Genomic DNA, 23,530 nt, shown 5'->3' with positions numbered 1-23,530 from the left:
TTTAATGTCACAAACCAAGCTGAGATATTAATGCCCTTAAAACCTGCATTTTTGCTATGCAACCAGCTTATGTGAAATGCTGGTGCTTTATTACATTTAAAGATTTTAATGTGTCTGTCTTGTAATCATCCCCAGCATGCAGATGTGCAAGCAAGAATAAACCTCAAGAATAACTAATGTGCTACAAATAAATCATTTCACTCTATTGATTAGTCTTCACAGAAGAAGCTGTAGGGGAGAGAATTCAAATCACTGGCAATTATAAGAGTTCAAATAAAACCTGATTCATAAGGGAGAAATCTCTTAGCAACTTATCCAGAGAAAACCCCTGAATTGTACAGGTTTGGCTTGTAATGCTGTGAGACAAAGAGCCAAAGGGCCAATTCATTCTCATTGGTGACAACCCAAAAACTGAACAGCTCTGCAATAATTTTCCAGCAGTTGGGAAATTAGTGCAACCTGCCAGTGTGTGTGTGTGTGTGCATTTATATATGTATTGAATTAATGTGGTCCTGAAGCATTCAGGGAATGTTTATATTATCCATTCCACTAGTTAATCTGAGGGGGTAAGAAATGAAAATGAACAAAAAAGATGTGGATGGAGCAGAGTGAATGCCTGTTTGCTGAGATCACCAGAATTAAAGGATAACAGATTGAAAAGCAGGTTGAAAATACCTAAATAACTTTTTTTTTTTTTTAAGAGGAGACATTTTAATGCAAATTGTTCTGTAAAACACAAAAAGCTTTTTAAAATGAACTTTTGTGTCTCAGGTTTTATGTGATTTTTTTTCCCCCAGCAATGTACTTTTTCATCACTTCTGAAGTGTCTTCTGTTTCTGAAAACTGAGTAGAAGTCTTGAAAGTTGTTTTTTTTCTTGGTGATCTCTAGGTCACAGTTTCTTTGGCTCCCCCCTCAAGGCTTGCTGCCCCTGAATCATGGAATTACACTGACCCAAGCTGCTGTCACTGTGACTTTGTTGGACCACAGGAAGCTGGGGAATGAAGAACTGCAGAGTTCCACAGCCCTGCCTTCCTCCGAGGTGGGACCCATTCCCTGAGTAAGAGAAAGAGAATTTGGAGCAAAATGAGAGCTGCTTAGGGAGTCCTGAGTGCCACAGAGCTGTCGTGAGACCCTGGGATAATGAGTGAAGGCAGACCCAGGCCTCCAGCAGCAGCTGCCCCAGGACACTGAGCTGTGTTTTGGCTCCAAACAGCTTCTTCAGCATCTGGGAAAGTACAGCAGGACCTTAATAACAGGATCACAAATGTCCTTTCTCTCTAACAGTCCAAACCAAAATCCTGGCTAAACTCACCAACATTTATGCTTATTAAAGGCCATTCTAGATCCAGTTTCTCTAATTCAAACCATCTCTCATTAATCTAAAAATAATTCTGGCATGGATGCAGTGAGGCATTTAATGCTACTGTTCAAAATTAACATTTGGTGATATTACTGAGTAATATGGCTCAAAGGAGTTTGAACTAGCAGCATATTTGCTTTAAAATTTTATTTTCTGTCACCACTGGGATCACAAAATTTTGTTCCTCATTAAAAAAATTATATATATCAGTTCTACAAAAACTTTTTTGTGCCCACATAAAACCTGAAAGCTTTTATTTTACTGCCTTCTAATAGAATGGACAGTTTCACACCCTTGAGGTCCAAATCTGTCAGAGCCAATGCACAAAAATGAAAAGGTGACTTTGGAAGCTCACACAGTTTGCAGCTGCTGCAGTGATTTTGACATCAGAGAAATACCAAGTTTCATGAAAGCAAAGATTTTCAGAAATGTATAGTTTTGATAGACCTGAATGACAACTGGCAGAAATATTGGCAGAAAGTTATCCCAGAAAGTAAATCTGCATTTGTGCAACAGTGGAAAATTCCTTATAGAAAGAACATTGCATAGCATCCAAAATTTCAAAGCTCAATAAGTATAATTTTTTGCTGATTTTTGAACATTCATTGTCTGAAAAGATCCACACTCAAAGTTCCAATGGATATTTGACCAATGAAAAAGGTCTTTACTAAAAAGAGAGGAAAAAATATCTGTGAGAAAGTTTTAAACTTTTAACAGGGAATAACGTTTCTGTTAAATTCTGGGATTTCATTCATGCCCAGCTTATGTTGAAAAGGACAAACTGATTTTTAGGGACGTACTCACAGAAGTAAAACAAATTCTTATAAAGTGAAAACCAAGAGAGGAAGAAGGTTTGAAGCATTTTCTTTCTTTCTTACAGGAAACTACCTTGGGAATCTCCTACTTCTTCCCTTTTCCTAAAAAGAGCAAGCAGAAGGCACTTTTTCCTCTCAAACTTCCTCTGAAGAGTTTCTCTCAAGCAAAAAATTTCTGCATATTTGTCTTTGCATGTGAACAACCAGTTCCTTGCAGTGTTTAAAATGTGATCTGAAAAACCTCAGTGTTCCTCAAAATGGATTTTAAAACACTTCAGATGAATGTCACTTTGAGATATAAAAAGAGAAAAGAGGGTGGTTTGTGTGCAGTGATGATCACTGTGTTTAAGGTTATAAGTGTTTAGTCAGCAAGTAGGACAGGCACAGAATTGACTTTAACAGAACTTGACATGAGAAGTCAGAAGATGTAGGTTTGAGTAGAATCCTCACAACTGAAACACTGAATCATCTGGGTTTCAGTTGCAGGTGCTCATCAAGCCCTGTTTTAGTTTCTAGAGCTTATTTTCCATGACAAACCCACATTTTCAAATTAGAGCCTATTAGGGAAACTGTCAAAATACCTTTTCTAAGACTTTGCATGCATGATGTGCAGTGACTATTAATAAAGTTAAATGCAAGTGAAAAAGGATGGAGACATTCTTGGTTTAGTCTGTAAATACCAAGTGCATCACCTTCAGCATGAAATTAAATGCCACTGAATGTGAAAGAAAGAGAAGGCAATGAAACCTCAGACACTGTGTGCTGATATAAGTGAGAGAAAAGTTTTATATCCTGATTCTGCAAAATGCATTCATGAGCTGCTTTAGTTGTATAGATGGTCCTGTTGGCTCCTCCTCCTTTGCATTTACTGTCTTTTCAAATAGAGTGGTTTTATAATTCAGTAATTAGGATCTTAAATTTGCTTTGAGTGTTTAAACTATACCTTCACCCTCTAAACTTTCAGTCTGCTGAGCAGCACAGGAGAGGTTTATTTTTAGAGCATTTTCCTTCATTCTTTTGTTTTAGTTTTTGCGTTAAGTGTGTTTCTTGGCTTGAGAAGATTTTCTGTTTTAGATGCTTTAAAAATGCTGCAACACTGGAAAGTAGAGAAATGGAGAGAGGAAAAAGCTGAAAAGAATGAAGAAGGTGAAGCAAAACCTGTACAAGATACATTACAGAGATTTTTCACCTTTCAGACTAGAATTTCTTAGAGAAGAAAGGTTACAAAGAGAACCTTAACACAAATATCTCAGCTCACCAGCTGGTAAGCCAGACAATTCATCCTGACAATATTAGAAGTAGTTTTTATGTCCCATATTCAATGAGGAAATGCACTAAAATCAAAAAGCCATAACGAGAATGATAAATTCAATACAACCTAACTACTTACTGCACAGAAGAAGAAAAATTAGATCCTCTGCTATTCTGAAAACTGCAGGTATACACAGTGAGGGCTGAACTTTGAACATTGAGTCTTGTTCAGCAGTTATTCTATTGTATTTCTTTATTGTTAAACTCAGAGAAGATGAAAACTTTGCCAAGGCTTCTTTCAGGAATTGTGCCCTCAGTGAGAATCAGAGGCTCTGCTCTTCCTCTCTGACCAGGTCCCTGTGTCCTACGACAGAACCAATAATTTCACTGAGGGAGAAATGGACACTTCAGAAGCTCTTTAAGTTCAAGACATGCTTGCACAAGTTAAACTTCTTCAGAATCAATATTTGAAAATGACTTTCATACTTGAGAGATTCATTTTACACCTAATTTTAACTATCTAAAACTTTGATGTCAAGATACATTCCTAGAAATATTTAAAAAGGGAAGCAGAAAAGTTCCTGTGGGGGAATTCACCCTGCATTAGCACAATGTTAGGCAGGCCTTTGAGAAATTTTGGTCAGCCTTTGGTTGATTTTGTGGAGCAGCCATGGGAGTGCCACCTGATGAGGCAGAGATGGAACCTGATCCCAGGTGTGCATCTAGAGCACCCAACAGCAAATGGGTTCTTGTTTAGACTCAGGCTAGTCCAAAACCTCTTCCCCATCCTAAAATCCTGAGTCCTCAGGACAAGCTGCTCTTACACTGCTCTGAGAAATTGTCCAGGAGTTGTTCTTCTTTCTTTGCTGTAGTGAGAGTACACTCAAACCATTTCTGTGTGCCCGAATATAGGTGCAATTAATGCTGTTTTGCACTGAAACAACCTCCATTTGCCAACATTTGCCTATATTGCAAGACCCATTTTCTCCTTCCTTTTTGCCTAGAGGAAGGTTGGAAATGGTATGGTTGGAATAAGATTAAGTGTCAACAGGCTGGAAGCTTTTTACAGTGTTTCTGTTTGTGTTGTTGCTTTTCCTTCTAAGAAAAAAACCCACATTTGCCATTCAAACCGTAATGAAAGTATGAGAAGAACAGTTTTCAAAGGCAGAAAACCAAATATCAGTGAATTTCACTGAAAGCTGAATATCTGTTCTTCAGATATGTTAAACTCTATTTAAACACAGTATCAGTCAAGATAAAAGGTGTGTGTGAAGTGTTGAAGGAAGAGGTAATAATGTTACCTGCAATTTGCTTCATTTTTAGATGGAGAAATCCATACCCTCTACTGCCACATAAAGAAACTGAACAAACCCAAAAACAACTCACCAGGCTTCAGTCTGGTACCCTATGAGACTGAAAGTGAATCTCTATTAGACTAATGATATTCATAATAAACATCCTGAAAACCACAAAATTTAGACTTCTGATTTGCTTCAAAATGGAATTTCTTTTACGAACATTTTCAAACTGGATTATAAAACTTTCCACCACTTGCACTTCAGAAGGAAATAGGTACTACTTATGGAAAACCCTTTTCTTAGTGCATGACACTCTGAAGGTGGAAACAGTAGATAAATACCACCTTAATGGAAGACTGCAGTAGAATCCCTTCGATTTTGTTGAGTGCATAAAGTGTTTTTGACCTGGCCCATTATGGGCTTATGAAACATTGATTGTTTAAAACTTGGATATCGTAAAGCAAAATTAACAGTCTTGTTTGGGTCTCTTAATTTTAGTAATAATAACTGTAAGTCACTAGCTACATAATTTATATTAAAATTTGTCAACCCACATGGTAGAGTTTTCAAATACTCTTGAGGGGGGGGGAAAAAGCCAGAATTTTTCTGGAGAGTACCAGAAGAGTCCTGATAGGATCTGAGTTCCTGAAGAGATTGTGGATAGAAGGGAGATACCCTCTTCACTTGATGCACTTGGCCAGCCAGCAGAAATCCTCCTTTATAGAACAGACTAGGAAATTAAGGAAATCCCCAGGCAGCAAAAATGTTCTTGCCTACTTTCATTCCTGCTTTCCCTTCTGCTCTGATAGATTTCCTCAAACTCACACCCCATCCTCCTTTTCTATAAAAACCTTTTGGATTAGGGATTTTTATTTCTCTTTCCCAACATTTTGGGGCAAGCATATGGAGAATGCGTCACTCTACTTTAAATTACATCTGTATAAAGAAATTAGGAGAAATATCAGTGAAGTTAGTGATTGTAAAGATCTGAAAGAAAAATAGAGCATTTGAGGTCTGTCATCAAGAAGTCAGGTGCATTATCATTTCTGCCACCATAGTGACCTCTTTGCTTAGTACTGAGCTACCATGTTTTGTCAGGAGATGAGGAAGAGAAGGAGGAGGAAAAGTATCTGGAATGTTGTATCCAGGGTAAAATCCATTGTTTTTCTTCTATTTAATCAACCCAGCAGTGAGGAAGAGCTGGGGGAAGCATATAAACTACCACTGCAGACCAAGTGTCATTGTGCTATCATCAGCCTCTCTGCAGCCTATTCATCAGTAAGCCAGATAAAAATTTCTGTATGTACAATAAAACAAAAAATACTGCTTAGTTATTTCTAGTATTTTTTATGTATCTACAAGGAAAAACTGTGTTGTCCTAATTAATGTTTCTCTTTATCATGTATTTATGTAAAAAGGAATAAAAAAATAATCCACTGAGATTTTCTTCATTCTATGTCAACTCTGCTTTCCAGGCAGACTGGCATTCTCTGGAGAGAGAAGCATTTTCTGCCCCTCAACTTGCACAGCGAATTTTAGCTATTGTGGTAATAAATAATACTATTTTCTTAAAGGGATGTAGTGATGTAGGGTGCACACATGGATCATGCACGATGACACAAAGGAATACCCAGGCAGGCCTGAAGTGTGGTGCTATCATCAGGGGTAATTCCATGAGCAAACAAAACCCCCACGGGAAGCAGAGACAACAGTGCAGAAAGCACCAGCCCTGCATGCAAAATGAAATTAAAGGGACAAGTGCAGGACAGCCTTCCCAAAACAATGAGCTGGAGAGGATCCTGCTATGCCTGACAAATGGAATGAGGTTACAACAAATCTGACAAATTCATACTACCCTTCATTTGCATACACTTCAGCAGCAGATATAATGATGGCTAATGAAAACAGGAGCTAAAATGACCCTAACATTGTAGCCTGCCCAGAGTTTAACCAAACGCTGAATTAATATGGAACAACGGTGACTAAATGGATTATTTAAATCTTCATGTCTTAGAAAGAAATTACAAATTCAAAGTAATCACGGAGCAATGTAATAATTAATTTTGTGAATTTTGAATGCACTCATCTTTGCAAGCTACAGAAGCCAAAAAATTATGGTCAACTGATTCACTATGGTATTAGCTATGGTTTTTGTGATAGGACCTAATGAACAACCAACCGTGTGTGTGACTGCCTGCTAGGCAGGATGCAAACAGCTAGCTGCATTTGTGCCTCTCCAGCAGGACTCCAATCCATGGTAACCCAATGGATGCAACACTGGATCCTGCCCATCCCTTTGTTCAGAGCAGCTGGCAATGAATGGTAGCAAATATAATCATAGTTCCCAGGGCATGTGAGGTATTTCTAGGCTTTTTCCCCTCTTTTAATCTTGGCAGAGGGGCAGAAATGAATAGGGAAGAAGCAGAATAATTATCAGAGAAATGTTAAGTGTAATGCATGGGAAAAGACTGGTAAGAAAGACAAGAAAATGAGGAAGAGAACAAAAAGTCAGATTCAGGATTTGTCTCAGGCGGTGGAGATAAGAGAAAGGCTGGAAAGAAGAGATCAGAACAATGGTCATGGAAACCATCAGGTCTAGCCAGAGACTGATGAAGTAGTAAAAATTTAGCATCTGGACTGTCTCTTTCTCATCTATTTCCTTTCTCTTCCAAGAAAAGCCCCATGCAAAGAGGCCCTAGGACTCAGATAAGAATCCCTTTTATGAGCAGGTCCTTCAGCTAATGATCACAGACCTCACTCTTAACAGCATGGAGTCCCCAAGGCTTCTATTTAAAGTCAGCAGGAGAAACAAATGCTCAGTAGTTCCAAAAAAAAAAAAAAAAAAAAGAGAGGTCAGACTCTGTTCTTTGAGAGTATCCACAGTATAAATGAATCTGAATTCTCTTGCCAATAGTTTAATATCAGAATTTTTAATGGACTTTGAAAATAATCTTGGTATTATTCCTATACTTTTAACTGCTTTGTAGCTCATGGGCCTGCTCAAGATTTTTAGACTGTCATCCTTTTATTATTTTTTTTCTTCAGCACTGTATCCCTGTCATTACAGCAGAATTGCCAGATACCTGCAATAAAACATTTCAAGCCAGGAGGAGAAACAACTCTCTGAAGAGCACGTATGAACTGAATATTTTCTTTGGTCACTAACTCTGTTATTCCCTGAGAACCCTTTCATGACTTCTGGAATAAATTTGTCCTATCTGTGCTGAGTCCCTGCTGTCAGACTGTCCAAATACCTCTGCAGACAACTCCAGTGTTGAAGGTTCCCAGAATTTCCCATTAGCAGCTTTCACTATGGTCTGCCATCTCATGCAGCGAATTTTCTCATCTGTGCAAGTGCAAAGAGAGTCTGTCAGCAATGGAGTCCTATTTTTTCTCCTTCTAAATTAAATGACTTCATGTCTTTGCACCTGTATTCCCATGGGTTTGTAATTTGTAATATTTATCATAATTTTTAATATTGTTTCGTCTCCTCCTCATTTACAAAATTATCAAATAATCCAAGAAGACGAGTACTTAATCGGATTGCTTTGGCCAGAGTATGTGAAATGCCCAAAGTCCATTGAAATCAAAAGAAGGCTGAGTTCTCAATGTTCTGTAGATTACTTTGGTGTAAAATAATTTGTGAACAAAATTGAACTTGTCAGGTTTTGTTTGAGGAGCTGCCTAGCTACAATGATCTGTCAACACTGCCTAGGCTTGCTTGATCTAAAATTTTTGATTCTTACACGTTGACACTTGTTCGCTGTTCATCTGTGACTGTCTCCTTAGATACCTCTGACAGGGAGTTTTTAATTAATCACATCAGTTTCAAAACCCAATATTTATGTATGAAGCAGTAACTGATCACAATAGAGAATGGAGCCACACTTCAATATCCAATTTCCACTGGCATCAGTGAGACCAGGATTCCACCCAGCATGTGCATCAGCTCCTCTAAAATAGATAAATGCACAGTTATAAGCTGAACAGTTTCTTCCACTATTGCCAAAGAAACCAGACATTGTTCATTGCATAAGTTTGCCAGTTGTTTACAACTATCAATTTTTAAACAATCAGGATGATACTTCCCATGATGGCATTCTGTCTTAAGATTTTTATTTGGTTGTTTTGTGTTAAAGATAGAGGAACAATCTCCAGGGGAAAAAAAACCCAAACACACAACTTCCTCTTCTCATATTAAAATTTCTGGCACCTTTTCCTTTGGTGACTTCCCCATTGGTGACTTCTGATTGCCAGGTTCAAGTTTCTGCCCTGAAAGAGAAGGGGTTGGTGACATGACTCAGATGGTCAAAAACCCACTATGTTTGCCCTATGTTTGCCTCAGACAGTATAAGTGAGCAAAGTATTTTATACAGACTCAAGTGAAAGGAACAGAAGCTCAGGACAAACCAGACTAATGGTGGATTAGTTCTTTAAGTTGGAAAACACTGGTCTGAGCGAAAACTGGGGAAAACAGAAATGAAAATATAATTATTCTATCGCATCCAAAACCAATGCAAGGTTTTAAGGTATTAATGCTCACAGGGCCAAAAACACACCAGAAAAACTATCAGCTTCCTGGACCAATCAAATGAAGTCATATTTCTCAGTAGAAGTGCTTAAAGGCCCAAATAAAAGTAGCACAACATTCAGAAGAACTGATTAAACCAAACATTACCTCGTGTGAACATCATCAAAGCTAAAGTCATATCAAACTTACTTAAATATGTCTATTGCATGAACTCTGATATCAATCTTAAAAGAGTACTCTGTACCAAGCTACATCTTTTCAGGTTGGTCATGAGACAAATTTTGGATTTTACTTGTAATGCTCTCAAAATTATTACCTGAAATTGGTGATTTCAGACACCCCTCTTTGGAAATACATCTGGGATGCAAATTCTGACAGCTTTTGTGTTGCCTAAGAAAACAGTCATAGAAAGTGGATATGTGCTAGAAACAACTAAATTAATGAACTTCACTCTGTAAACCAGGACAAAAGCACAATTTTCTTAAACCCATGAAGAAATGAAAAAAAAAAAAAACCCAGACTTTTCAGCATCACCAAATTACTGAAGTCTTACAAATAGTGTATACTTCTTATATCCAGAGCTTTTAAACTTGTGTATTCACATAATTAAACTGGACTATATGTTCATCCTAGGGAAACCAAATAGGAAATACTTCTTCCCCTCTCAGTGTTTCACAAGACCTCACGACTTTAAGACACTTTTGTGTTTGGAAAGGGGAATTTATGCTTAGTTAGTATTAGAGGTTGACAGCTCTGATACACAGTTCTCCTTTTTAAATGGATGATAGCTGCTACTAAATCTTAATAACAAGAGACAAAAATAAGATTTAGACCAATTTATTAAAATAATTTCATGGTAAACATTTTATTTCTTGATGACATAGAGAAGAGCCATTTATTTCCTTTGTCTGAGCTGAACCTGAATGTTCTCATTTCTCACTGAAAAAGCCCTGCCCCATAGATTGCAATGAAATGTTCATGAAAGACCCTCAGTAAACATCTGTGCAGTTGTTTAATTGCTCATTTGCCAGCATGGAGAAAGCCCAGTGTCAAAAAATTCCATCTAAAATGCAAACTTCAAAATCCTCTAAATCAGATGATAATCGTCTTTACTGATGCTTAAAGTGCAATAATTTTTATCCAGACAGCAATGACATTATGCAAAACAGCATGAACTTGGGAATACTTGAAAGAAAGAAATACATGAACGTGAAAAGCTACAAGAACTGTTAGAAATGCACACAGACCATCATCTCACACCACAAATAGGAGCCAGAATGACAATACCATAAATTAAAACAACCCTCAAGCAAAAACTAACAGCCAGGAAATGAGAAACAGATTTAAAACAGAGAACAGAAACCAGAAAGCATGACCACTAATGAGATTCTGCACAACACTTACAGTAACAAAGGAGGTGACAAATGATAGCAGAGATACGGTATTAATAAAGAGGTACAAATTATATTTCCTGTTTATGCTGTCTTTCACCTTGTATAGGCACCTAGAAATTGGAAAGGGGGCATGCATTCAATAATCTCTCACTTTAGAGGGGTGGAAAGATGGGAATGGCATGAAAATCCAATTGCAACACATCTCACAATTGGAAAGTGCAGAAAAAACCCAAGCTGATATAACCTGCAGAATTAAAATAAGGTTATAATGCATAAAGTGATGCCCAGCCAGCAGAGGAATAATGACTTCAACTCAGATTACAACAGCCAATTTAGTGTAAATATACTGCATGCTAATGTAGTGTCATACTCATTTCCTCTTCCCCTAGTGCTGCTTGTATTAAAGGCAGGATTCCCATATTTCTGTCCAGGATTTCTGCCCAGATAATGCAAACACAGGGAAATTGATGCATCTGGGATACTTCAGAGCAACTGCACACACATGAAATGCAGATAACCTGCCTGTGAGAAAAGTCAGGCCTGCTGCACATGTTCCATTAAGGCCAGGTCTTGTGGAGCCCAGGAGATTTTTAGTGCTTGCTCAGAGCCCTATTTCAGCACGTGTGCCGTGGGGCCAGCGCGTCCCGAGCTCCGCCTGCACGGGCTCCTTTGGTGGTCTGCACAAGAGCAGGGGAAGCTCCCAGACTTGTGAGTCTCCCCAGCCTGCCCAGAGCAGCCAGGTTGTTGGAGATCCACAAATCCTGGGCAAGGAGTCAAAGCCCCCAAAGAAGCCATTTACAGGGATATTTGGGCAAGTTATGGGCTGTCGATCCCCAGACTGGGGCAGTCAGAACGTAATTTTGCAAAAGTCACTTCTAGACAAGGCTGGTGAAGCAACTAAATGAATAAAACATGAGAAATTAGCGGTCTACTAAATAATTAGAAAAATATACAACCACAGGATGTGAACAGAAGTGTTGAATGATGTGAGTTCTGTGTAATCTATCAATACAATGGGCATAGCTTAATATTGCTCAGTGTGAATTGCATCTTTTAATCCATGAGCTAAGAAAAAAGAAAATGTTCTTGCAACTTAAGTGTTCTCATTGTTAGGAAACATGGAGCATTGGAGTTTCATAACACTGCACACAGTCTCCCAAAATGCAACCATTTATGCTCTTAATTTCTTTTCTCCCGCTATCTTAGTGTCCCAGTACTCTTACTGAAGTTTGATAATAGGTAATGAAAGAGCACTTCATGTAGAACATGAAAAAACACATACATGGAAGATTCCACTCAATGTGGAATAAACCCATTTAAAAAAATCTCATAAATATGCAGCAAATACATAAATTGAAATTAATAAGTGTTACGCCTTATTGAATGTATGTAATAGAGAGGGTCTACAAAACCAAAACTCATAAATAGGATCAAAGTACTTATTATTATTTAGGAAAAGGAAAGATATTTATGCAGTCAGGTGCTAATAGTGATTCACATACTCAGAAGCTTTTTCTTCAGGTCAGTTAAACCAAATTCATTCCAGTGCAATACTACCTTGACTTCATCTGTATCAGGGCTTAATGAATCTAATTGAAGTACATCATTAATTGGCATGTATGATATCAGATCCTTATTTGGAGTATCTTTTTCTTTGCCTTTACATTGTGTATACTTCAGAGAAATCAAAACTGCTAGGAGTCCTGACTGAGAAAAAAACTTAAGTATATGCTTAGTTTGACTCATGTGTATAAACTCATGATAACAATGGAATTTTTTCCCTCTGTCTTCCCAGATGAGATATTTTCCTAGAGAGAATATTTCTTTTACATGTTACAAAACCTTTTCAAAACAGAAAGTCCATACTTAATGCCATAAATCTGTGTTTCCTCAATCCCAAACAGTACTGAAATTTTGTTCCAAATTAGCAACCCCACAACTGACCTTCTGGCACGAAACTACATGTTTTTGCTATCCCAAACTTCTATCTCTACCTTTGGAAGGTCTTTGCTATGTCTTTTAATCTAAACACCCCTGCATTTTGTTAAAACTCAATCTTTTGGACTAATGTCTAACCTGAATTATTTTACAGCAATATATAATACTTACTCAGAAAATGGATGGCAACAGATGTTTGGCAGGCACAGAAATCTTCCTAAAAAGTGAAGAGCACGAACTGTATGTGTATTGTTCTGCTAGTTCAGGATTCTTGCTTGCATCATGGTCAATATTCTTGACCAGGAATGCGGTCCTCTTGATGTCCTGCAGGCTGGCTTTTGTCAGAGCAGAGTCTGGTTTCCCTCCTTGGAGAAACTTGGTGGCTGAGCAAGTGCCTAGATCTCAGTTAAATATTTATCTAAGTTTAGAAAACTGTTTCTACTGAACAAGTGCTTGCTTGGGCTATTGCTGCTCCTGCAGGGATGCAACCATCCTAAGCTTTGAGATGCTCCCAAATACCCTACCACTCTTCCTCCATCTCCAGGACACCCTCAGCTCTGGCACCAAAAGTCTGATGTAAGAGCTCTAGCTGTGTGATAGCCAGACCATGAGAGAGAGGAATATACAGAAAAATAGTTCATGCTTGGAGCAACAGCTTAATCCTATATAATATTGACTGTCATAATAAAATCCTAATTAAATGTCAAACAATGGAGTATGCATGAGTTTGGGTAGAATTAGAGATACTAGGGAACACTTTCACTCTCCTCTCATAATGTACCGATTGGAGTTTATGCATTAAGTTGGATGCCATATCCAGTCCCAGCAGAGGAACTGTCTAAGGATTTTAAGTTCTCAGAGCATTAATTTAAACTGAAACCCAAATAAAACAATTTAACACCATTAATGTTATAAAAGAAAACATTACTTAAGTTCTGTCCTTAACAAAGATTCTTTATGTAGTTTGACACTCGGTTCAGAATAGACATCTCAAGGAACACTCCATATTTTATTGTCACTCTTCACCACCATCTGCAAATAATAAAATTCTTACATGCCTAGGTATTGCAAAAGGAGTTTGTGACTGAATTCGGGCTCTGTGCTTCACACCTAGCCAATGAAATTGAAGCCAGGTGTAGGAAAAAGTTTCTGTGAGGTTCCCACTTCTCCTCTGAGGAGGAGGAATGTCCCATGGCTGCTGGGGCACATGTTCTGATGCTGCTACAAGCACCAGCAGCAGTGATGAGCCCACAGCCCCCTCAGCAGCCGCTTTGTTACTCTCCCTGTTGCAACTTAAATCTATTATTCTTTGCCCTTTCCATGGCAGGTCTTGACAGCAATTCATTCTTTCCCTGTTTGCAGCAGCCTTTTTAGATATTCGATGGCTTTCTTCACATCTTTCTTAACCTTGTTTCTTTCCAGACTGCACTAGTCTCAGAACTGACACTGAACACCAGGAGAAGCTTCAAGCACCATCCACTGAAGTCAGAGATTATTTTGCTTGCCAGTATTGCTCCTATTTTCACAAAACACCTTGTGCTATTTGCTTTTCAAAGGAAAGGTCTACAAACTGGCAGTAGATGACAGAAAATGAAGTTCTCTGAAGTGCAATGATTGCTCCCATATTTTGCCTGTGCTGGTCCTTGCAGTAATACCTTGTTTGTGTTTTGGGTTTGAATGTTTAAGAACAACAGCATAATCAGAGGAATATTCCCTGCATGGATTGTCTCCTACTTGCAAGAAATGCAAATGATTTGCCTGACTTTGCAGATGTTGAATTCTACTTCTCTATTATACATCAAAAATCTTTTGTTTCTGTCATACTGCTGAAGAGTGAGCAGAGCCACAGCCATTCTGCCCAGGTTAATGAATGCTATATTCCTCTTCTGCCACAGCAGGTGCCTCTTAGAGACACAGACTGCTCTGTGGTCTGTCCCCAGGGAGCAAAAGGATGTGTCTGTGTGGATTAGTGTGTGAAAACTCACAGTACATGAGTTTCTAGACATGCAGCAACCTGTTCACCCCCAAAAGCCTCCAAAGTCGAAGAGCTGACAAAATTAAATTTTCTTCTGTTGTCTGTCCTTAGCTGGGGGGTCTTCTGCCCTCTCACTCTTGTCTTTCCTAAGTGCAAACTTGGATGGCAAAGAGTGAATAGCCCAGGCAGCACTCTGTGGCCTCAGCACCAGCACAGCTGTCACTCCAAAGGGATGCACTGTACCACATGCTCCACATGGAACAGCACCCTCCTCACTGGAAACCCTTCAGAAATTGTCTTAGAGATTGCATTTCATCCCTAAGGCAGCATTCTGGGGTCAGCACATCTTTGGAGGGCAATCACTTGGCAGAGTCTCTGACTTCTCATGGACTTTTCCAACTCCAGTGCTGAATGTGGCCCCAAATGAAGGCGAGTCCAGAGAGCTTACAGCATCACACTAATGGAAATATCTTCTCTGGAATTCTCAGCTGGTCAAATACATTCCAAACTCAGTCCTATGGTGATGTTCATGTAGAGAAACAGAGTTGTAAGGAGTCTGTCCTGCATTATCCAGTGAAAGTATGGAATTTTCTGCATATGATATCATTTCTTCGGGTAGAAAGCAAACAAACAAACCAACAAACCAAACAACAAACGAACAAACAAACAAACCAAAATATTTTAATTGGTTAAAAATATGTATTTAAATCAGTTCTTGGATTCAAAGAGAATTACTGCAAACCAGTTCCTCCCATGGCACTTATCAGCATTCTCAAGTCGATAACCAATAGTGTGTATTACATTTCATCTGATGGGATCGTTTAAACAGATAGAGGGCTGCTTAACAGTTTGAGGTTATTAATCTGCCAAGTAAAGAACATCAAAGCCTGTAAATATTTGTAAAAGCAACTTTTAAACCACAGAAGATATTAAGCATACAAGAGATGTGGAAAATAGTGGCAACAGGCAACAGAAAGCAACGGAAGAGCAGAAATCCATCTAACAGTATATGCAAGCATTTCTACCATGCTTGGAGGATTTAGGTGAATTACTTCTGTAAGTTACAATTAAACCAGTTCTAATTGCTTTAATTTTCAGTTTTACATTTTAAATTTCCTGCTTACACAAGATCTCAACTTTCAGATGTAACAGAGTGACGCCCTACATAATTTTAGTACTGTCTTCTTAAAGGGAAAATTCATAAAGCTTTCTCCACATTTTTTATTTCTCTACAGCCATAATATGGAGGAGATGGAGGGAAACATTGGAAAGGGCTAGATGTAAATGGAAGAGAGAACCAAAGAGCATGGGAAGGGACAAGAGACAATGGATAAAAAAGCAGGTATTTCCATGCACAAGCTCCTCATCTTGACTTCACTCCTACACCTAAGAGTCACCACATCTAGTTACCTTTGGAAGCTTCAGGTTTCTGGATTTTCCATTTATTACATCCACAATGGTTATCTGGGACTTCTGATTTAGGCTTTTTTCTCCAGCATTAAGTTGTCTTTATGAATTGGCTTTTCACACACATTATCCTATTCTTTGTTACATACCAAACAACAAAATACATAACAGAATCACCTTTTTTCCCAATGACATGTCTGCTACACAAGTGCCAGACTTTGTGTCAAGTTTTGCTGCATGAGATGGTTGATTACTGACCTGCACTCTGTCATTGTAAATTCCCTTAATCCTCAGAGTGAGACTTGTCATGCAGACACTTTTTGTAGTGTTTGCAGAGGGAAAACAGAATTCTGAAACATGAACTACAAACATTAGAAGTCTCAAACCTGGCACCTTGAGAAATCCTGCACCTTGCACTGTGGGGAGGGTAGTACAGACTGCAAGGACTGATGGCAATGTGGGAGAGGACCTAGTCAGGAGGAGGTTGACCAAGTGATTAATGCTGCTCAAACTCTCCAGAATTCTTAAAGCAGCAACAGTTCAATTTGTCTTGGTCAAATTTGCATAGTTCTTTCTGCTTGTTCCCAGCAAAAGATATTGCAGACAAAATATTTGAAGTAAATTTAATCCTTACTCAAAATCAGCATTATCATAATATCCCAGCACTCAGACTGTGCCTTCAGGCAGGGTGATGAGTGAAGGGTACAGAATATAAATTGCACACTTCCCATCTTGGAGTCTTTGTCTTTTGAAGGAGAGGTCACAGCATTTGTACAGGTAAATATTTATTCCAGGAGAGCTGTTTTGCTGAGATGCTTTGTTGCTGCATCTAGTGTTTCAGATAAAGTTTGATTCCATATGCCTTCCCTGTGCAAATGATGATCTTTCCTCTCTTCTCCTTCTCTGCATGATTACCCGTTCTTTTTGAAGAGTTCCCCCATAGAATTGGCATAATTCTGTGCTTGGGGGACTCTGATAGTGGGATCAACATCATTTTTAAATGCTTATTTATTTGAAATATCTTCTTAATCAGGGAGAATACTAAACAGGGTCCTTCTTCAAACTGTATTGTTTTGTGATGTACTGCACCCACAGTTTGAACCTCTCTGTTGCACAACTGATGACATTTCTGTGTCAACTTTTATTAACTCTTTTTGCAAGTATCCTCCTGAGTTCATTAAAGTATAAAGGCAGAGAATGGAGCTGTTTATCCCAGGAGTACCCCAACACACACACATTTATCAGTTGTGTGTTCCTTGCCTTTTTTGCTTTTTTGCAATACTTTTACAGTGTTATGACTCGCCCCTACATTTCCTCTCAGCTTTTCTGTCTTTTTCTTCACTGTGAGTTGGATTATTTTGAATTAATATGATCATAGTTGCAGAGCTTTCATTGTATACTTTTCCTCAGAGCCTGGAGGTCTATTGTTTAGGATGAGGTTGCTTTTAGCCTCAACATATTCTCCTGTTTGGTACTAACTTCACAAAAGTGCCTGCTTTTAATTGCAAAACTTTTGTTATTTCTATACCAAGCTGCAGACACTGGAGTTCTCTACTCTGCAACGTGACTGTCTGTTCCTTCTCTGCCTGCTGGCTTCAGGCAACAAACACAGGAGAATTTCAATTGTATTTTCATGTAATTTTCCTCTGTCTCATCGTTCCAATGTTTCAGACATTAGTTTTAAGACCATATGTTCCTTCCAGAGCATAAATACCTTAATTAAGATGTAGGCTTAAAACAATCCCTAAATAGTTTGAAGAGGTCTGAACAGATTTTTTTAATTTAGGCAGAACTTCAAGTTTTTTGATAAAAGCTCTCAGGTTTTGTATACCATAAAAAAATAATCTGACTACATCAAGACTGCATTTCCTTGAAGGTTTTATTTTACACACTGCTTTTAATCTGTTGGCTCAGAACTGAATGGAAGAATGTTTTCTGAGAAAATGCTATTCAGTAGAATTGCAGAGTTTTCCACATTACAACGTGTCACAAACAGGGTTGAGAGAAGCAGTTGTTACCATATGAGTATTTCCTTAATTTCTAATTTTGATGCCTTGCTTCTTAATAATACCTTATTTTGTTGATTTTTGTTTGTTTTCCCCCTCCTCTTTCTTCCTGTCTATGTCAATAGACAACACTAGTATGTCTGATGAAACAGAACAGAATTGTGAAATTCATAAAATAGATTTTTGCCTAAGCAGTAGTACAGGTTGCAAGACCTGCAGGAATTTCTCAGAAGTTATTGGGAAGATAAGAAGTCAAAATGCTGTCAGACAGGCTTAACTACATGGAGATGGGAATAGGAACTAATCTATGACAAGGAGGCTGAGAGGCATAAAAGTGTGATCTATTCCTGGTACAATTTAGAAAAAAAATACAACAATTTTCTTCAACTATTTGCTAACAGGAGAGTGAACTGTGAAAATCTGTCAGGTAGTCAGTGAGTTTTTCACAAAGACAAAAATGATAGAACTTTTAAGAGGTAAAATGAAGCCCCAGTGAAAGAAATAGATGTCACTAAAAAGAGTGACCACAAATGGAGTATGGCATGGTCCAAATGAAATGGAGACAAGGTCCAAGTGAGTCAGTCTCTCTAGGTTGTTCTACACAACAAGCAAAAGGTCAGGTGTGAGCTAGATCAAGTCTGACCCCACGAGTCTGAACTCAGAGATGGTTCTAAGGTTTTCTGGTTCCATTTTGGTGGCAAACTGAAGCTCACTAACAAATTTATGTATCCAAATTACTGTCCCATTATACTTTAAAAGTTCTTCCTCATTACAAAACAGACAACTTTCTAAAAACCCCAGAAATTATCTTAAAAAAGGCTTCAATTTTTTTCTTTTTCCCCAATGTATTTAAATATAATAAAACTTTGTCAGAAGCTATTTTAACATTTCTTTGAAGTGTGACACTCTGAATCAATTGGATGGCATAGAGCTAACAACCACCTGTTTTCCTAGAGGCTATTGCTATTTATCTGATGGTGTCAGGATTTTCAGCTCAGTTTCCTTGTGTCTTGCCCCATACACTGCATTTTATATGGCCTGAGTAGGGAAAAATAATTCATGTGAGTCCTTTTGTGGGCTGGAGATCTTAATAATGCCCTATGGCAGGCTGCCCAATATGTGCATTTGCAGAACCATCTGCTACCTACAGTTCAGCACAGAACATGACTTGGCTAAAACAATTACTTTTTGCACAGAGACGTGCTTATACAGTTTTTACTGGCTGCTCTGAGGTTTCAGGAACATACATTTTTTCAGTCCTTGAAGAAACTAATTCATTCACCACACCCTTTTCTAGTGGGAGCTGCCTGGCCACATGTTTTCTTAGGCTTTGCATCAAAATTAAATATTCAAGGGTAACCACCTGCAGCCTGCACATACGTGTGTTTCATGGTCAAGCGTTTAGTAAATTCAGTTCCATAAGGAAAAAACTAAAATCTATGCTACTTGTATTTTGTGTCTCTATGCTAAAAGACAAATTTATCTAGTACAGTCTAGTACTTAAATATCCCAAAGGTGACAAGCAGCTCTTTATATGAATGACACTTGACTTATGTTTGAAGAATATTTAGACTTTGACTTGGAAGCACTCAGACATAAGGGATGCACTAAAAATGAAGAGGTTCATCTTGAACAGATTATAGAAACCATGTGTGACAGAGTAGAACAAATGTTAAGCACTTGTTTTGAACATAATTGAGAAGGGCACCTCTAGTATTTTATGCACAAAGCTTGCATAAACAGAAAAATATATCCAGAAACTTCTACCTTAACAGGTGTCCCAGAGGGTATGTCAGATTGGTGGCCAAAGAAGGTATGTGAAATACTTAGGGGAAATGGATGCCATGGAATAATCCACTCCCTCATTTTTCTCTGAACTTAGGCTGTAATTCTTCTACCAAGTAGTGTCAGTAACAAAGACTGAGTTTGAAGCCTAGAATTCCAAAACTTGAAAACAGTTTGTGTCTGTCCCATAAACCAAACCCAGGAATAAATAAGTATCCAATCCTATATCCTGTGTTTGTAAAGTTCAGTCCACCAAATCCCTGCGCTATGCATTTTTTTTACTGTCCTCAAAAGAACAAAGCTATCACAGAACGTCACCTCTCATCTCTCTGGCCTGCTCATTCAGCCATGCACAAGGTATCATACAGCTAAGTTGCCATTAATTTCAGATCCAGAATTGCTGTGTTAGCAGTTACTTTTCTACCAAGTCATCTCCCTTTGCTGCCTTGAGCTTTAATGTTGATTAGAGCTCAGCTGAACCCCTTGTCTCTGGCTGGCTCCAACAGTGATAGCCTGCCAAATAAAAAGGACCAAACCCAGCTTTTGCTTCTCCTGGGTAGCAAAAATTGCTGTCCTGAGGCCAAGAATAAAATAGGTTTAACTAGAGCAGGTAGGCTTACTGCCTTGCTGGGGATTGCTGCTCGTCCCTGCCTTTCTAGCTGAAGTGATCCTGCATGCCCTGACCTATGCTCATTTTTCCCAAGACTCCAGCAGTGATGGAGGAAGAAGCAGGTTCATGGTTGCTCTTCTGCAGAGGCTTTCCTTGAATCCATCTCCTCTTGCATGTCTCAGCAAATCCAACCCTGGTGGTTACTGGGCTCAGCACCTTTGAACTTTGTAGACTTTGTTAGATGAACCTCTTAGGCCACCAGAAGGTTTCTCATACATCAATCAATGCCCAGCAGTCTGTTCAAGCCCTAAATAAGCAAAGAATAAGTAAACTCAGAAATCAGTTTGTCTCAGATACTTCTGAGTGTCTGAATTGACCAGTTGCCAGATTTGGTAAGAGGAGGGAGCCCTCCTTTCTGAAGCACAGACACTGGGTCTCAGGCTGAGTTAAACCCTACAAGTTCTTGGAAGTTGCAACTCCCTCAGTATCACTGTTTTGAAATTGAGGTGTAGTGTAGCTGCATTTTTTTCTCTTGAAGCAAGGACAACTACAAATAAGGGAAATCAGCCACTGGGACAAAATCAGAGAATGACTCCAGTATGTGTCTATTCAGCAGTAATTGATGAGAACACTTCAAGAATGGAATTGTGATCTAAATTTATTAGGGATTGCTATTGGATTTTTATTCTGTGCTAAGGTGATATTTTCTGGTTACCAAACTCACCACACACTCAGGACAGTCCACAGACTGGACTGGCTGTTATTTAAATGATGACAGAAGCCTGTGAAGTGTAATAGCCCTAATGGGCAACAGGGATGAGTGTGGAGAGTAGGGAGGATTGATTAGCTGGTGGGATACCAGTAAATACAAAATGCTTAATCACAGGCAGACTCAGCACCTCGGTCTCCCAATCAATAGAGCTTGCAGGTTCAGAGCACATGAGGAAAACTTGGGTTTAAAGAGAAGATGAAAGGTGCTCTCTCTTTGTTATTTCTGCAATGTTCTGTACTTACTATTTCATCCTAGCTGTCCAAAGGCTTTTACAATTTTTTAAATGAAGCAAACACTTCACCCATTTCAGAAAGAAATTATACAGCTGCTCAGTATCCAAGAGCAGCCTAGGTCTGGGAATAAAGAGGGTATCATAACTCCTTGTAATTCTGTGATTAGAGAAAAAGGGATTTTGATGTTTAAACCCAAACAAGTACCTAATTGAGATGGAGGCTAATTACCCATACCCTGGCAGAAATTGTACAAAGATTCCGAAAGGGAATCATGTGCTGTGAGAGATGCCACCTTTAACATCCATCATTACCTTCAGTAATCAGGAGCACGTAAAAAGGTAAAACCTGCAACTGGCCTAGGGAGGAATGAGCTGGAAAAAGGAACAGTTTTATTTCTCCTTTGGGTTAGAGGGAAAAAAAAAAAGAATAAAGCCCATACACAAGGCTTATGTTTCAGCCAGCAACCACTGAGCTGTCCCTGCTGTGAACTGATAACTGAGACTGATAATAAATGTAGCCTGACTCTATCAGCTGTACAGACTTATTGTGCTCGGCTGAAAATAGAAATAGAATCAAGTTGTGCCAAGGAAGGACCAAAATGGATTCTCAGAATACTGAGACCCCTGTGAACTTTGGCCATTTGGTTAATAGAAATCTTGGATGCAGACCATCTCAGGACAGGCTTGAAAAACATAAATCCTGACTAACATTGTGCTAGCTTAAGTCTCAGGGTTTTAATTTCATATCTGTAAATGCTGGTTGTCGACTTCAGGACTGAAAAAAATAAATACCAAAGCAATACTGCAATGTAGTATTCAGCTTGAAATGCTCCACTAGAAAACAGGGGGAGGGGTTATATTTCTGTGATTATTTTTTATGATATACCTTTACTCTGCTCTTGTCATATGTTGTTACAATTTTTGGCAAGCAGCAAGCAGCTTACCCTTAGTAATTGAAAGATATTTTTCAACCTTAAGCTGGCTGCCTGCTGCCACATCTGATCTTGTGCTGCTGCTTGTGCTCGTGAAATGAAAGGGCTGGGAGACAAAGAGCCACAGCCATCTTGGAGCTGGGCTTCAGGAAGCTGCTTGGGAAGTGGGAATTCATACAAACAGCCTGTCCCATCTTGAGATCCTCTGTAGCTTAACACTGCTTCTCAGAGCCATAATAAAGCTATGGGAGATTTCAACAATGGCAAGTTCTTAATTCCCCCAAGGCGGAAAAGCAAGAAAAGCAATACATTTCTTCTTGCAACTGCTTTAAAAAAATTATTTATTTTTATTTTATTCTTAATTTTAAAAAAATCTTTATCCCAGTGTTTTCCCACAGGTCCCCTGCAGCTGCTTCTTCTATTGTCTCCCATTGTCTCCCACTGTCTCCCATCGTCTCCCATTGCACCATTTACCATTTTCCACAGGTTTGTGCTCTTATCAACAATCACCAAGCATTTTCCATCTCTCCTCCATGTAAATCCCCATAACCACATTCTATTCCTCCATGTGGTGAAAAAGCTGTGCTGCTGAGTGCAACGTTGCACATGACATCTCCTGAGCCTTTGGAGCTTTGAGGGGCAATCTGATGGCATCACTGAGGGCATTTGAGGCATCTGATGGCTGCAGAGCCAAGGCAATGGAAAATGTTAAGATTGAGACTGGAAAAAATAGAAAGGCTTAACAAAAATCGTGGCTATAAACAAACAAACAAACAGACTAAAATTAGGGGTAAAAACAGAGGAAAAAAAGTGAAACAGAAAACCATTCTTTTACCATGGAAACTGTTGGTGCTACATATAGATAAAGGTCTGACAGCTTTTCCTTTCTAAATCCCCTATTTACAGGGATTATGTAGCTCAGATGTGGAAAGTCTCTGAAATATGGCTTACAAGGACTCAGGAAAGAAGCCTTAAAAATAAATTTAACTCTTTCTTTTCTAAGTATAAAACTATAAATACAAACTAACTTTAAGAGCTGTGAAAAAAAAAAAAGCCAAAATGACTTGGCACACTCCTTGAGTGCAAGTTAGATTTTTGATTAATTATTTCAAAATTCTCTCCACCATATCTGTAGATAATTCCATCTATTCAGATTCTTCACATGAGTTCAAAGTGCAGCTATTTTTGATTAAAGAGGTGGAGACAGACAGACATCCCATTGT

This window comes from Catharus ustulatus, chromosome 2, assembly GCF_009819885.2.
Source record: "Catharus ustulatus isolate bCatUst1 chromosome 2, bCatUst1.pri.v2, whole genome shotgun sequence".
NCBI lineage: Eukaryota > Metazoa > Chordata > Aves > Passeriformes > Turdidae > Catharus > Catharus ustulatus.
Note: the sequence above shows the minus strand (reverse complement) of the source record.